The sequence below is a fragment of the Neolamprologus brichardi genome, unplaced genomic scaffold, assembly GCF_056152115.1.
Source record: "Neolamprologus brichardi isolate AB-2024 unplaced genomic scaffold, ASM5615211v1 NODE_ptg000031l+_length_7269946_cov_1, whole genome shotgun sequence".
Classification (NCBI taxonomy): domain Eukaryota; kingdom Metazoa; phylum Chordata; class Actinopteri; order Cichliformes; family Cichlidae; genus Neolamprologus; species Neolamprologus brichardi.
This window is the reverse complement of record NW_028270136.1, coordinates 4632970-4647938: the sequence shown is the minus strand read 5'-3', so window position 1 is coordinate 4647938 and position 14969 is coordinate 4632970. Positions and strand designations below refer to the sequence as shown.

Here is a 14969-nt window from a genome sequence, read left to right as displayed (position 1 = left end):
AGTTTTTTGGACATCCTGATAATAATGAATTGCAGTAGTCTAGCCTGGAAGTAATAAGAAGTAATAATATTTAGCCACGTAAAAACCGAGCCTCTCTCGTGACGCAGAAAACTCTGACTTAAAGCGAGACCTGGTTTGCTAATCCAGTAATCTGGTTTCATAGTACAGTCCTCTGGACGCCAAAGCCCGCAGTACACTTTGTTTTATATACAGTTGAACAAAATGAGTGACTGGAACAAAGTGCAAGTATTACCTTGTATGTGTGCAAGCTTTCGTTTCTCTCCTAAGGAATCTTTGCTTTTACAGGCCGTGTGTTTGTTGTCATTCACCGCTGTAATGCTGAGAGCGCATTATGTGTCCTGTAACTGACCTCAGTAACAGGTAACTCGTCTTTTTCATCAATCTAGTTGCTTTAAGAAGTGAGGCAGTGGAGCTAGCTTTGTGTGGAAACACAGCTAGCCTGTTTATGCCACAGATTGTTGGTGTTGTTGTTTTTAAATGAAGATGTAGGGCTGTGCTCAGCCATTGTAGCAACAGATACTTGTCCTTACAGGACAGCAAACATGAATTATAGATTATGATGCTGTAAATACACAGAATATGAAGTATTTCTCAAAGATATGCAGCAGTAATATTAATCCATTATCTCTGCTTACCTTTCTGTAAAAGTCATCGGATGGAAACGTACAAAGCCAGCAAACTATTTAAATGATAATGGTCTTTATGCAGGTGAACTCCTCTCTCATAGCGCTTACGTGTATTATTCTTTGTTTAGACATGCCATGTTGCTTTGCAGAGACTTTCCTGGTTGACAAGGAGCCATTTGGGTGCGACTACATTAGTAAATACAATTTGCAGTAATTACATGATACAATATTTGATGGAGATCATTTTCCTTTGATTTCTGACTGTGTTTGAGTAAATGTAGCCACCACAGCTTTAGAGCTGCTGGTGAGTTAACTTTGGCTTTGGTTAAAATGCTTTGGGACCCCCAAACCCCCCCAAATTTTCTCTGTCAAGGAAGATGCATCCTGTGGGAAGCTGTAAAAGTATACATGTGAGTGATGGTACCACAGGATCAGGTTGCACTGTTTCACTTCGATGTGTGTATTTTGTTTGTCTGCAGGGTGTAAAATGAGATTCTCTAGACCTCCAAACATAAAACACACCACACTTAATAAATATACAAACACATTTTATCCCCATCATCTTACAAGCTTTCATATTTGATATGCAAGTAACAGTTACTGCGAGGACATCATTAATCACAACAGGTGATAAATCAAAATGTGGCTCTTATCCAAACTGTCAACAGCAATAAATTTGTGCTCCATTCAAAGAAAGCTGCATTGCTCAGTGACCCCACAAACTGCCCTCACTCTTTTGTTTTCTTAGCCTTTCTCACACAGCTACAGTTTCTCTTCCTCGCCCAGGCCTGCTTTTCCCCGTCTCCATGTCTGCCACCGGCTTTGCTGTCCAAAGTGTTTTTAATCAGCCTGTCTGCCAACAACTTCCCCACATGCTAACTTCTAAGGCAGCTTTTTTTCCAACTTGCTGGGGCGAGAGGGGAACGTCCAGTTTAATGGGCTGCGACGCCAAATACAGGCATAACCCAGATTCACCCAAAGGCATGCACGCGGACGAGTAACGCCTCTACTAAACGCTGACATGTCACAGATTCCAAAACTGCAAATTTCGTCACGCTCCGAACAAAATTCACTGAACCAACCATAAACAAAAACCAAAATGACGCATCACATTTGGAAAAACAGCACAAACTTTGTCTTACTTGTGCTGTCTTGCATCCAAAACAAATGTTCACCGCTTCGCAGTGACGTCACCGTGATTCTATTGGCTCAAATGATTAAAAGGAGGGGTCAGTCGTGTAAATCGGGCAATAGAAGCTGAATTTAAAATGACTGATTTCAATGCACAAAAACCGTCATGTTTTATGAAAATGTGTCAACATCTGAACGTCGATGTTGTAACAAACTGTAGCTTTATCTGTCCAAAGGATCAACAGGAATTATTTCCGTATCCAACATCGACCTTTTGGGTGTCGGATTTCTTGCTGGCTGCTCTGAATGATGTCAAAGTAAATGATTACGGGGGAAATGGATTCACTGCAAACTTCATTTCAACATTGTTATTAACAGATGTGTAATTTAACGATTGAGGAGAGAGCTTTGTGAGCGCGCCAGCAGATGTAATTTTCAGTTTGTGTGCCCTTATTGTAGACATAATGATTTTAATTGCTCGTTGTTTGTTTCATGTGTTGTGTCCAGAGCGCTCTAATGGTTCTGCATCCATCCAGCAGCTGATGATTGCTGAGAAACACAGACTGATTGTTTTTAGTGGATTTATCAAAATGAGAACATGAATCCACCTTTGAAGTTGAGACAATATTTGAACAAATATTTCATCTTTTTGGATAAAAAAACAAACAGATAATGAACATGGACAAAAATGTACTTGACTATTTAAAATCAGACCTGGTGTTCATGACTGAAACCAGCTTAGTTTTAGTGCAGATCGAAACACTTAAACATTTACGACCTGCTCTTATCTTTCTCACTGAAGCGAGAGACTTAATCACTCAAAAATCTAAAGAGCTCTCCAAGGTCAAAGACGTTTGGATGCCCTTCAGTGCAGCAAATATATTCATTCAGGTCGAGAGCAGAGTTCACCTAAACCTGTTTCCTCAAACCTTCTGTTTTTGAGCAGTGGCTCCTAAACACTAAACAGTGTTGTTGCTGCTCTTCTAGCTAGTTTGAAGTGGACGCTGTTAGAAAAATAAAACAAGTTTCTGAAACATAATCAGTCTGCGAGGACAATTTAATCCCAAATGCATAAAACCTGCTGATGGTTGTTTACTTGGATATTAGAGGTGGGAATCACCATACATCCCACGATACGATATTATCACAATACTTAACGCACGATACGATATTATTGCAATTTTTAAAAATATTTTGCGATATTCAGATTCTGTACATAAAGGTAAACTTTATCAATATTCATTTTCTCTAATATCAAAGTCTCACACTCAGTCTTTCTCTCATTTCAGTTTTATTGTTGACAAACTGAACGGTTTGTATTACAGTCTAGTCCAACTTAACTGAATCAACCATCTGGTACAATTATAGCTATTCTGAACTATGCAGTTTATGAAAACTATGCAGCCCCTTCAGCAACTGAAGAATTTGAAAGTAAATTAAAACAAAATATAATTTTACATTAAGTAAAAAAGTTTTAAACTTAATTAAATAAAACATGTCTTAAATTAAAATAAGTAAACTGTCATGTTTATTGCTGCCAAAAACAAGTTAAACACATTTGGACAGTGAAGGAATGTCAGGATTCTTGCTCAGGAAAAGGATCAACATGCTCTGAAGTCAGAGCACAAAAACCTTTTTGTAACAAAATATCGATTTCTGCTGTCCCTGTATCCATACATTATTAGAAACAAAATATCACCATGCTACACAGTATCCATTTTTTCCCCACCCCTATTGGATATACTGTCATGTTATAGAGAAATAGCCATGATTCAGTTATACAGTTGTCAGTTTGCTAATCCAGTATTGATCTAGCAGTATATTGGTCTTTTGTTGTCCCACAGCTATAACCATTAAATCTGCTGGTCGTTTATTTCAAACCATATGTTTGAATCCTCATAATTGCAACCTTCACACTTTAGATATATTGTATGTATATCTAATCTATATATTTAAAACAAAATACTTTAATATGAGTTAAGTGATATGAGTGATTGTTTCTCCTTTGACCTGATCTTGATATGATCTTTCTTACCCGCTGCTTTAAGTTCTCTTCAAGCGACTGTAACTAAATTACCCAAATCACTGTTTTCAGGAGCCTGTGGTTATTGCAGTGTGGAAACTGCACGTCCAAAATTGCAGTAGAGCAGAAGTGGCATCTGACATGATTGTCGGTTTTTTATTGGCTGTGATTCTGGGCAATTTGAAAGCCAAGCATAAGAATCCCAGTACATCAATATCAAGCAACATTACTGTATGTTGCAGTGAGTCTGTGCTGCTGTTTAACTGGACTCCAGTGTAATATGTTTCATATATGCTGTGGTGCATGTCACATAACTGGTTTGATATTTATAATTTCAGTGTTCATGTAACATTAGGTGGATTGTTACATGTTACAGTGAAGAACCTTTAAAGAAGACGGTGTTTAAATTCACTTACAGTACCCTGGTCAGTATGACCCTGGGAGGGGATGTTGCCCTCTTTCTTTAAAGACCCATCAGCTTATCGGCATCCCTTTCTTAAGGGAAGTCGGGAAGTTAAGACCTTAAGGAGGAAGAAAAATACACACACATGGTGTTCAAAGGTTTCAGGTTTCTTACTTTTGATACATCTTTCTATAAAGTTATCTTTTATTTTTTCTTATTGTTTTGGGGCAAAAATAAAGTCAAATCATTAGAAAAGATTAAAAGGAGAACGTCGGCTGCCCAGATGAGCTTGAAGAGATTCAGAATCAAATCACATATGGCAGTAAAAGCATTTCTCCTGTCCGGTGACTGAACAGGAAGAATCACCAGCTGTGGTTGTGACGCCCACAGGAGAGGGCAGAGCTGTGAGCATGTTCGCCTGAAGAAAAGGAAGAATGCTTCAGCTCCCCGGTGCAGTTTTCATGTAAACAGAAGTGTAACCTGAGACTGCAGCATGTGTACAATATAAACACAGTGAAGACCTGCTTGTAAAAAGATTGTTACAAAGCTTGTAACAGTTTTGCATTAGGAGGCAAAAAAGTAATAATTTAGGTCTTTTGTTTTTTTGCTTTATTTAAAATTAAGCAGATAGTTTATGAGATTAACAACAAAAATATTTTTTAAAAAAGCAACAAAATTACCAATCGAATCAAAAGTGATGTCGTGACTCCTCACCTGCTCTCGACCACAAGAACACATACGAATAAATCAATGAGCCACTTGTTTTGATTTCTGTGTAATGATCCTCATCAATATACAAGAGACACGGTGCCTAAAGCCCATGAAAACACTGTTTTTATGCTTTTTATTTTTTAAACAATGTTAAAACAGTATGCTAATGTACCAAAAAAATCATATAATTATTTTGCAAGTGGTGTAATTCTGACACTTTGTGCACCGAGGACAGTATGATGCTGTTTGAGTCCAACTCCTTTAAATCAAGAAAAACGTAAACCTCTCATATGAAAATGAAACTGCAGTAATTTAAGTGAAAAGTGAGTTGTGCTGTTCACAGTGTAGCAACTTTAATAGCTGCTGCTTGTTCTGGTGCTGAACTAATCTGGAGGCGCAGTTTTTGATACCGGCTGCTTTTTGGTTTTCTATTGTAGTCTCAGTTCTGCATTAGCTGATCGCTTTTAGAAGAAAGCTTGAACTTAAACCCTAGCAGCCTAACTGACCCATTTTAAAGTGTATGTATTGTTTCAGGTCTGTGTCTGGGTGACGGTGGGTTCTGAGAGGTGGGGAAACAGGGGTGACCTGGAAGCTATACAGTGGATTCCTGGGTGGGTGGGGGCTCAGGTCTGTAGATGCATTCATACGGCTCCTCGTGTAAACAGGTGTGAAGCAGCAGTTTGCTGACGGTCATGGTCAGCCCTCACAAGTTTGCGTAATGTTTAAAACACCAAATCCAGTGACGCACATCGAGGGAGTGAGTCATCAAATGGAGAGATCGGGACCATCTTTTGTCATCACACACATGCAATTCACTTTCAGCCACACACGCACCCACAGCACCACAAACACACCCACCCACAGTGGCTTCCACAGAGAGCTTCATATGTCACGCTTAAGGTTGCTTTCTGCATTCAACACAGCCTCATAATGTTTGCAAAGCAGATTGCATTATTCTTTGTGTGCGTTATTCTTTGTGCGTTATTCTTTGTGTGCGCGCATTGAGGTCTTCAATAAGGGGCCTGGAGCCATTTGCATCCGCCGTCCACTTCATTCATCTCGACCGCTTAAGAGTGGAGATGCAACAATGACTCTGCCTCCATCAGCTGTAGCAGCTCAAGGTCCTCGCAGAATGTCGCAGTGCAGATGCAAACATGTGACCGTGGTTTATGTCAGCTAGGAGTCTTTAACTCAGTGAGACCAGTGCGAGGGTGCCGGAGATTGAAAGCGGTACATTTAAGGGGCTGTTTTACCGTTATACCTTCCTGGCACCTCACAGGGGCGAATGATAAATGAGTGTCTGTTTAGGGGGAGCTGAGCTGCTGATGGTTATTGTAGCTCAGGATGTGATGGTTATTAGCTGACTGAAGGATTCAATATTGCAACCCCTTGTTGGGTTTTTTGTTTAAATGAATTAGTGATGTTATCACTATATTACAGCGGTTGTGTAACACAGCAGACACACGCCTGCGGCTGCATCTCCTCTGCTAATACACAGATTGCATGTTGTCGATGAGAAAGATGAAGTTCTTTGATCTATTAAGTATTTGGATGCCTTTTGTCAAAATAAGCAGACATGTGGGGTTATGGGTGGATAATATAGCCTCGAAATAATATCGCAGTATTTCAAGAAAATATTTCTATTGATACGAGAAAAATGTTTTATTGGTGTTTGCAGGCAGCGGGATTTATAACGACTTGTAAGGTGTTATAGCCTCGCCTAATATGGCAATAATATTGTCATATGGCATTTTTTTATATCATGGAGAATTTATACCGCCTATATTATAATAGGTCACAACCCTATAGAACAGTACATAATAACATATGGATATTGACTAGGGGTGCAACGATACACAAAACTCACAGTTCGGTTCGATACTTTGGTGTCACGGTTCGATATTTTTTCAATACAAAAAAAATGTTCATGCCTTTTTAATTTGTCATTTATTAAAATTATAAATATATATTTTAACACAAGTACAGTTTTTAAATTTAATGTTGCTGAAACAACAAAGTAATAAAATAATAAATCTATCTGATGGAGAAATCACTCATCTTTGGAAAAGAGAGTTTATTACAGAGAAATGTCTCTTTCCAAAATAAAAGCTCTACTATACGCTTCTTCTGGGCTATATTCTCAGCAGCATATTAAACATATCAGGTCCCCATAAGGAGAATCATGTGCTAACGGCTGTCTAAATGACTCGGGTAAAGTTTGTAGCATGCGTGCTTGTTGTTTTTGTCTGCTTCCACTTGTCTTTGCACGAGGATGATGTCGGAGTAAATGTGCAGTCATATTCGTTGTGTTCCCACTAGTGCTGTCAGCGTTAATCTCGTTAAAATGACGTTAACGCCACAACACGGCAAATCTCCGTTAACGGATCGCCCCGTGCGTGGGGCTGGACGGCCAACACGCTAACGAGCTAACTGCGCTAACACACTAGTTCCCACCAATGTAATTGAGCATTGCTGGCACATCCAACATACTGTTTTACTTCTGTCCATGACGCGCTTACCTTCAGGGTCATACGTCACATGAAGACCAAAATAGTTCCAAACGCCAGATCTGAATGAGGGTGGGGGAGGTTCAATTTGCCATGTTGCAACGAGCTTAGCTTCTGTCTTGCTAGCTTGCGCTGCGCTCAGTGAATCTGTGCTCGACTACTCCGCCTAGGCTGCACTGTCGAGCGCAGATCCACTGAGCTCTCAACACAGACAGCACCGTCAGAAGGAAAGTTGATAAAATAAATTAAAAATGTTGTATTGTTCGATACATATGCGTACCGAACCGAAAGCACTGTATCGAACGGTTCAATATCAATACGAGTATTGTTGCACCCCTAATATTGACCTATGAGTAAAGAAGGCAGCTAATGCTCTCACTGCTAATGCTATCCACGCTCTGAGTAACGAAACTCGTTCTTTTAATTTCCATGTAATAAATCTAAAAACAGTCTCGATGGAGGATTCGTTAGAACAGAAAGGAAGTCGCGGTGGTGACGGCACACTGCACAATCTTTTCCTGTTTTTGCTGTCTCACCTTTAACAAGAAGACTAAACCGGAAATGCTCCCAAATAGTTGACAAGCTACACTTTACTGGATGCTGGATAGTCACCATGTTTAACAGCTCAGTGTGACATGTTTGTGTATCGTTGCATCGATGTATTAGTAAGACCAGCTTTCTTTTTTTGTTTTCCTCGGGATTCTAGGATTTATAGTTTTTAATCTTAAAAGGGTAACTTTGGTTTCGTAACACTGAATACTGGTCAAGCTGCATTCCTGTTCTCTTGTTCATGGTAGATACTCACACTGTGACACCAGTGTTGCAACATTACATTTAGCAAGAAAGCTAAATGGTTCCTTTAAACAGCTGCTTTTTATTGCCAAGTGCAGCTTTTGGGCAAAGCTGAAGGTCAAATGTTTCAATCTGAGCTCAGAAACAAAGAGGAGACTGTTCTGAGGTCAGTCACCTGCACGTAGTCGTGTCACAGTAACAGTTTTCCAGCTTTGGAGTCTCCAAGTTTCTGCAAAGTTCCTGCTAATTTCATGTGCTTGTTTTGCCTTTGTGTCATCTTGTCCTCGGGGACTTTTCATCTTTCTCTGCCCCCCAGTGTGAACGAGGGACTGAGTGAACCTCTGAGAGAGCAGAAGGGAAGCAGGGGGTAAAGAAAAAGACGAAGCAAGGCAGAGATGGAAAAGCAGAATTAAAATCTTTACTTTCCCACATGGTAATCCTGTTATATCTCCTTTTCCTTCGCTCTTCAACACATTTCCATCTGTCATCTGTTTCTTTTTTTTAAATGCACACTGAACTGGTTTGACCTCATGTTTGGTTTGATTTCATTTTCTCCTCCATTTCCTGCTCTCATATCTCGATCGGATAAAAGGCTTGATTGATTGTATTCGATGTTCGGAGCCGGATATTCCCAAAAGCTTTCAAAGCAGAATTTCTTGTCAGTCTCTGCACTGTATTTTCTGCTCTTGTGTCTCTGTTGGTCCCTGTTTCACTGGTTTTTCATTTATTTTTAAAACAAACCGTGGGCCACAGTACAGGCAAACATGCGGTGTAGTGAGGTTACCGCTACGGCCCAACAAACGCTCTGCAGTAAAACCGCTGTATGATTTGTGCACATTAACAACAACATGTCCACTAAAGCAGTTTGGGATATGTCACTCCATAGTCAGGAATCTCACCTGACATAACTAATCCGACTTCGTGGAGTAGCTCCAGTCAGCCACCTGTTGCTGTGTTTATCTGCACCACCACCTCATGAAGTCGGGCAGATTCAATACTTCCACGCGTATGTAAATGCCAGCCCACCTCCGAGAGGGTCACATGATGTGGGATGACTTGTAAAGGTGCCACCGTTGGTGTGAATGATCAGCGTCAGTGAGCTTTAACATCGTCACAGTTAAATAATCATTAAAATTACAGATATGAGAGGCATTAATTTCTCGTGTAACCCTGAGCTAAATTGCAAATACGTTTATTTCCAAAATCTTAATTCAGTTTAGGTCTGATGACTCGAGGTAGAATAAGATTAGAGATTTGTCTTCTGTTCACCCTACCAGCTCCTCCACGTACTTCAAGCCTAATTAAATTTACTGGCACTAATACAAGCAGAAACACTCTGAAGGCTCTTGAGCAGCTCGTACAGAGAATCAGCACGTAGCACACTTGCTCTTATAGAAATGTCAGGGACTGAGATCTCTGTGGGTGCAGCTCAAGATGAGCAGACGTCACCTTGAGGCTGAAACGAAACAATGACAGAATCTGTATGCATTTGTTTCTGACTTGTATAGTACAACAACCTCATCTCATGGATGCTGTTTATCACCAAAGCTGGCTGTGTGGGATTCGGCCTGACAGACGATGTCTGTGTGGACTGTGTGTAGCGTTGGTATTTGCTGTGTCAGCAGGGTCTCTGGTGGCGTGTTGTTCAGAGAACTATCATGGAAAATTCCACTGGACATGGGTTTTATCTAGTGTGTGTGTGTGTGTGTGTGTGTGTGTGTGTGTGTGTGTGTGATGATAGAGTGGCTATTGTTTGAGTTAGAGAGACAGAAGTGGTCCCACTGGATGGGCAAAATTCATGCAAATATTTTGTGTTGAAAATATTGTTTCAGCTCATCTATTTTTAATGCAGCCGTTCATACCAACCGTGTAATTTCACTGGACAAATTTCATTTTTCCAAGCTTGATTGATTTATGGTTTTTGTTTAGTTTTTTAAAATACAAATAAACTGATCTGACCAATCAAAACGCGCTTCAGTACTGAATATACAGTGATATTTAAAATAATACATTTTAACCTCAGATACAGCTACAAACTGCTTTGGGTAAGTCAGCTCTCTATGGTTTCTCTGCCTCCTTAGATACAGTATCAACTCTGCCAACAAGCGCTGAAACTGCCTCAATGACATCCTGAAATATGCATGAAATCGGTGGTTATACAGCTTCAAGTCCTGAATCAAACCGTGCTGATTTAATTCAGGACTTGAGATTCTGGTTTCATCCCAGAATCTCAGTTTCTTCTGTTTTTTTTCCCAGAAAAAAGCAGAAAAGTTAGACACTAACTAAACTACAATGCACGCTAACTATTAGGGCTGGGCTATATCATACCGTTCACGGTAATACCGGTGTAACTTTGGGCAACGATAGGAAAATGAAATATAGATATACAGAATATGGGTGAAACGCGCATGCGCAGTGCCTTTGTTTACATACGCACATAGCGGAAAAACCATGGCAGCGATGCAGAATGAGAAGAGTGAAAGTGGATCGTTGAATGAAACGGATGAACCAGAACTGGTTTGTAAAAATGCTGCAGCTTCAGTGGTGTGGAACTGGTTTAGCTTTCGTCCGTCAGATACACAACAAAGCACTATTTTTGGTAGCGCATGCTAGCGGGCCGTCGTTATTACCGTGTTGTTTGGAAAATACGGCGCACTTAAAATCAATCCTTTGATTTTTCTGAACGTCGACAGAGCCCCTTATAATCCCGTGTGCCTTATGTATGAACTCTGGTTGTGTTTACTGACCTCGAAACGATTTTATGTACACGGCGCTCGAAAATCTGTCAGATGTTTCAGTACGACTTTGCTAAGCTACGAAGCCGCACCGCGTGATGGATTGTCGGAGCATTACGGCTATCGTAGGCGGAGCCTCGCGGAGTGATACGTACTGTGCTTCAATAATTCAATTCATAATGTTACCGTATTGTGTGTATAACCTCTTTTTAAGTTTTGTGGATATTATACATGGTTATGCTGAGGATATGTCGGCCAGTTTCTACTGGAAATGCCTTTTGGTTAAACTGTCAGCAACGAATTTGCATTTGCACTGTTACATGTTTATATAACTTTAATGCAGATAAAAAACAGCTGCTTGTTTAAGTGAAAATACATTGATGGGGTTTTTTGGGTTTTTTTGCACTAATAAAGTTGTGGAGTTGTAAAGTATTTTGTCTAGTGTCAATTATATCGTCAGTTATATCGTTATTGCAAATTTTCAAATGTATATCGTGATAAATATTTTTGGTCATATCGCCCTGCTCTACTAACTATACAATCCAAACATGCTAAATGTCACAAATCTGTCGCCCTCCCTTCAAAATACACAACTGCAGCTTGGGACACAGCAGACAAGAAGTCATTCCTGTTGTCCTGCATGTCTGTAGTTTGAATTGAAGCAGAGTCACATGATCATATACTTGAGGATGCATGGACTGCAACACACACTAGGATGCTTATGTGTCCGTATATGTGCAGCATGGAAGAGCTGAACTTCCTTTGAAATGCTAAAGTGTTGAATAACTGAGTAATTTTACTAAATTTCTATCAAATTTAATCTGCGTCATTACACTTTGATGTTTCATCAGCATCGCAGCAGGTTACTAATGCTTTGCGACACAGACTCACATAGCAGCCTTTCAAATCGATAAAAAAACTTCGTAGATCTGGTGCCAGTAAATAGAGCCTTCTTAGTGAGTGACAGCTGGATGCCGTCTTATTTAAATCTCTGGCGTCTGGAGTGTGGCGTTCCCCTGAAGATATGGACGTAGCCAGGTTTGGGGTTTTTTCCCGGACCCGAAGGATCAAGTGTAAGTGATCTGCTAAGGCTTTCAAGCGACGCACAATTACAGACGAAGATTTTCCCATCGTTGCTAACTAATACATTTTTGACACCAAAATCAGAGTTTCTGTGGGATCATTTAAGAACAATAGAATCTGTGGATTCCTTTGAAACATCACTATGGAGCATTTTGGATGTAAGAGTGTTCAGATTTCAATAGATGATGACGAGGTGGACTAATCTGGCACCTCTGAGAAGTTATTCATGCTAAAGGGAGCAGTGATCTCCAAGGTCAAGGCTGCATTCGCTTTTCCACTAAAGAATATTGCAGCTTTATTTTTCAAACATTAATAAAAAAAGATTATGTTTCTGTGTAGTTTCACCAAGTCTGACAAGTTTTCAAGGACGATGAAGTGTTTTCTTATTCAACTAAATATTAATCTTAACAAAGCAACGCATCCCTTGGATCGAGAGTTGAGGCTCAGGTGTGAAATGTATAGTTTTCAGGGTTTTTATCGGTTTTCAGCGTTATTTTGTTATCGTTTTTATCGTTAACTCGGTTTCCCTGGGTCTTTTCACGTGTGTTATGAATAAATTCTTTTTTTCGGTACCGGTACTAGTTTCATTTTGTTGTATTTATCCGCGACACCTTAAAGGCCGGTCCATGAAAATATTGTCGGGCATAAACCGGTCTGTGGCACTAAAAAGGTTGGAGACCGCTGCCTTGGACTATACTTGTAGCTTGACTGAATGCACACACACACACTTTGTTTAGTGGCATCATAAATCGTCCTGTTTGTCTTCGTGAGCAGATGATTCCACACGTCGGTCAAACTGACAGAAAGCATAAAGATTTGACTCTTAGCAGCCTTGTAGGCGCCGACTGTAACCTTCGTTCTTGTGTTGCAGAGAGTTCGATGCCAGCTGTGGTTTCTGTGACTTTCCTATAAAGATCGGTGCATGTATGTTGGGTGTGTTATCACGTGTGGCCTCCTTACTGTCCCCTACTCTTATCTTGGTCTCCTTACGTTTGCTCACACCTCTAATGACTCAGCATTTTTATTTTAAAGAAGAAAAGAAGAAAGAAAGTGTACTTCATTGATCCCCGTGGGGAAATTCCTCTCTGCATTTAACCCATTCACTCAGTGACACTCAGTAACACATTTGACCTTATATTTTGAATCTACCTGGGGTATTTCTTTTTGTTAAACTTGATTAGTGTTGCATATATAACCTGTAATGTACTGTGAGAAAAAAGGGCCAGTTTTTACAATAACATTATTACAATAATGGTTTTTGCTCCCTTTTTATAAATGCAAGCTTCCACTGCTGGTACATGAACGTGTTCAGCTTTACTGTTTTTACAGCAGCACGCCAAAACGCACACACCATCACACACTTTCTGATGCCAGTCTCCAGCTCCACCACATCCCAGAGGTGCTCCACCTTCTGATCTGGTGACTGGAAGCCACTTGAGTTCGGTGAACTGATTGTTCTGTCCCAGAACCTGTTTGGCATGATTTTGTTTGTGTTTAGCTTCTGAGATCAGACAAGAGCAGGCATGCTCAGGGTGGCTGAAGCAAGGCTGAAATGAAAGGAGGTAAATATAAGTTCCCAACTGAAACAATGATGTAAAACACATTAAGAGTAGTGAAGAGTCACAGGAAGTCCTCCAGGACTGAACTTGGTGATGCACAACGGTTCAGTTCAGTTTCACTGAGGTAAAATAACAACAACAGTCACCTCAAGTTGCTTTATATTGTATTTAACAATGGAGAGGAAACCCCAAAAATCAAACAAACCCCCTATGAGCAAGCACTTTGGCGACAGCAGGAAGGAAAAACTCCCTTTAAACAGGAAGAAACCTCAGGGAGGGGTGGGGGGACACAGCACCTTCTTCCTGTAGTTAGTTTTGTTGCTCCTGTCACAGAAACATGCAGCCAATAATAATAAACATTGAACATTATTTCTACTGACGCATTTTGCTTTGCGTCACTTGGACTTTGCTCTGTAATCACAAACTCGTGATTCAGACCAGAGTGAAAGAACTACAGGTTTGAAAATGCTGGAAAATCATGACAAATTTAAAAATATTAATTTTAAAAGTTCAGCTCCAGCATTGTTTTAAGGAAGAGCCCAGAGCAGAGTTTGTTATGCGGGAATGTGATCGTGATTAACAGCAGCAGTAGTAACACGAGGTGAGCTGAATCTGCACCTTATCTTGTTTGAGTGCTGTGTCTTATCTGCCACTTTTCCCCTGTTCCACCTCCTCTCCTTGGAAAGACCCTCTGTTTTGTTCATGTCCGTTCTCTCCGTCATCCTGTAAAAGCTTTTCCTTTTTTCCTTTTTTAACTTTAGGTTGCTTTGGTCACAGTGTAAACAGGACTGACAGACGTGTTGACGGTCATAAAGGAAGCGCGCTGTCCTGAGGGGCTGTGATTACATTAACCTCGTGTCTATTGAGTTAATCAGACACCGTGCTCGCTCAGAGCTGTGCTTCAAAACCGTAAAGTGTGTAACTGCTGCCAGAGCGTGTAGCTGGCTCTTAACTTGCTGTGTGCTGAGCAAACTCTGATGAATATATGAGCAGATTTTGGGATCAAAGATTAGAGCGCTGATCATGTTCAGATATTTAGAGCGTGCTGCTGTAGTTTTTGTGTTCATTGGCAATAGTCTGTGCTGTTGTGGTGTTTTTGTTTATCTGCAGCTGTTCCAGAGACATCCGCAGTTGTTTTCCAACCTTTCAATGGCTGTTATTGATCCTCGGTTACAGAAAGCAGCTCATTAATCCATCTGAACAAGCATCCAGCTTTGATGTGCCTTTGTGCCAGACTCTTCTCTTAGGAAGATGCTGAACTTCTAGATTGTTATAATGCAAACTGTATTGTCCTTTGAGTGTTTTTGGGGGCGGGCTTAGTGAGCAGGTCTGACTGTGAAACCACATGCTTATTGGTGAATGACTTGTTTGACAAGTT

General features: G+C 40.4%; 1 protein-coding gene across 4 annotated transcripts in view; it reads left to right on the top strand.

Moving 5' to 3' along the window:
• Nucleotides 1-14969, top strand: part of carhsp1 (calcium regulated heat stable protein 1) — a 29957-nt gene that overhangs the window by 6067 nt on the left and 8921 nt on the right. Inside the window, exon 1 of one of the 4 annotated variants that reach the window (XM_087837309.1) lies at nucleotides 14046-14192. The exons of the other annotated variants lie outside the window; for them this stretch is intronic. The gene's annotated coding sequence lies outside the window, so the exon portion shown is untranslated. Of the gene's footprint in view, nucleotides 1-14045; nucleotides 14193-14969 lie in introns of those variants that run through there. 4 annotated transcript variants of the gene reach the window in all.